The following is a 2,284-nucleotide window of genomic DNA, read 5'->3' on the forward strand; positions in this document are numbered from 1 at the left end:
AATTTTAATAATCAAAATAATACTAATTGTAAGACCCCAAATTTTCGAAAATTAAATAATTAGTTATTTATGAGTTATTATATTTGTTGAATTTTGTTTTTAAGAAAATTATTTTTAACAAAAATAATTAAATAGAATTTTATTATTATTAAAATTTAATTTGATTATAACTTATTCTATTAGTTTGAATTATTTATTAAAAATTATTTTAGTAGACAAAATAAAAATTGATTATTATTATTATTATTATTATTATTATTATTTAGTTTTATTCTATTATTATAATTACTATATTATGTTATATTACTATATTTTCTTATCATTCACGGAACCATTTGGAATCAAAGGAAGAAAGAATGAAGCCATAAGAAAAGAAATAAGAAGCATGGCTTATATCCATATGTATACATATATAAAACATAACACATGTCTCTTTCCCTTATTAACCAAAGGCACTTAATCATGAGTTATCATCCAATGCCATTTATTATGACCGAATGGATTAGGAAAGAGAAAAGGAAAAGGAAAGAAAACATGACACCTAAACCCCTCCTTTGACACATATCCTTATGCAATGTTTCTATCATCCTCTGATCTTCTTTCTTCAGCTCATAACCGAGTTGAACTTTCAAAAAAGAGAGAGAGAGAGCCGAGAGTAACTCTTGAGAGAGACCGTGACCTTCCAACATCTTCTTTTTTCGATTTCTTTAAATTCGTAACTCCAATAGAAAATCTAATCCGGTAAAAGTGTTCGTATTCTTCTCCTCTACACATTGGCATTATTTTTGTCCGGTGGAAATCGACGGTGACGTAGCTCTTCTACCCCTTGAGCTTGGCCAACTGGAGTTCTACGAGGCACGGACGATTCTTAACGTTTTTTCTTTCAGCAGTTCGGTCAGAAAACTTCTCCGGAGGTCCCGTTAGTTTGATTTCGTATGGAGGTAGGATTTGGTAACTTTATAATAATTAAATGTGAGTTTGATAAGTGAATGTTGATTTAATTGATTATTGCTTGAATTTGAATGAGTTTATGTTAAATTATTGTTGAATTATTGTTGTTTGCTTGAGATTTTGATTCAGTTATGTATGAACAACTAGCTGGGATGCTTTGATTATTTTGGGAGTAAGAAATGAAATTTTCAAAAGCTTTAAGAAATATATTAACTGATTTTGAATTATTAAAGAAATGTTTTTGCTGCTGGAGTCGCTTGGATTATTAATTGTTTTAAAGATTTTGGAGAATGGCATAAAGATGTGGTTTTAGTTTTAAAAGAAAAAGAGAAGATAAATCGGCACGTGTACTTATGAGAATGATTGAAAGGTCACGAGAGGGTGACGGAAAGTAAATAGTTATGGTGCCGATGTGAAAGTGTTAAGCCGTGGGCTTTGTTTTTGAATGATTGTGCGGGGACGCTCGTGTGTATGGAACGGCTTTCAGGAGAAAGTAGCACATGCTTCAGTTAGAGAATCAGCGCCTGCAAGAAGTGGAAACTTGCAGAGGTTATGCCGCTGGAATGCCTTATCTGACTTGCGAGTCGGATTGCGTCGGGTGCGGGTCGAAACCGACAAATGAGCTCATTACCTCCGATAGGAATAGACATGCATCATGCTTGTTTGCGCATATCTCTGTGCTATGTAACTCTGTGATTGTGTGTGTGTGCTGCATGACTGATTGACTTCTGAGTTCTTTTATTATTCATGCTTATAAGTGTTTTGTTGTTAGTTGCGGTCGGTTAATTATGGCAAAATGAACTTAACTTCTAACCCCGACCCTACTAAGAACTTCCCAGTTCTTACCCCCTATCTCCACCCCTTTCAGCTACAGGTGCAAAGGCTCATTGTCAAGTTACGGGAGCACAGAGGAATATGTTTATAAGTTGAGTTGTTAGGATTTGTTTTCCCCTCGCCTTGTTAGTTAGAGTTTTTAGAGGGGTAGGATTTGTTTTTGGAAACCTTGAAATAAGTTTATGTATTTAATACTATGTGAATATATATACTTTTGTGATTTAGTGGCGTAAAATAAAGTCTCTTTTCGTTTTCTTAATTAAAGTTTCGGTTCGTATTCGCGAAGGCTCAATATTAAATAAAGATAACATATAATAAAAAGGTTTAGAGGTAAGTAGCACTCGGACTTTTAGTACGATCATGAGGTGCTAAAAGTTAGGGTGTTACACTAATACTAATTATAATAATAACAGTAACGATAATAATGACACTAATGGCAACAATAAAAGCAATAATATAAGTGAAATAATAATTATAATAATAATAAGAACAATATAAT

General features: G+C 32.6%; 1 long non-coding RNA gene across 1 annotated transcript; it reads left to right on the forward strand.

Moving 5' to 3' along the window:
• Window positions 1–528: 528 nt before the first annotated feature.
• Window positions 529–2,024, forward strand: LOC140178839 (uncharacterized). The gene is made up of 2 exons (XR_011871787.1): window positions 529–941; window positions 1,820–2,024. It is a non-coding gene; the product is annotated as an uncharacterized lncRNA (long non-coding RNA).
• Window positions 2,025–2,284: the final 260 nt, after the last annotated feature.

Source organism: Arachis hypogaea, chromosome 14 (assembly GCF_003086295.3).
Source record: "Arachis hypogaea cultivar Tifrunner chromosome 14, arahy.Tifrunner.gnm2.J5K5, whole genome shotgun sequence".
Lineage (NCBI taxonomy): Eukaryota > Viridiplantae > Streptophyta > Magnoliopsida > Fabales > Fabaceae > Arachis > Arachis hypogaea.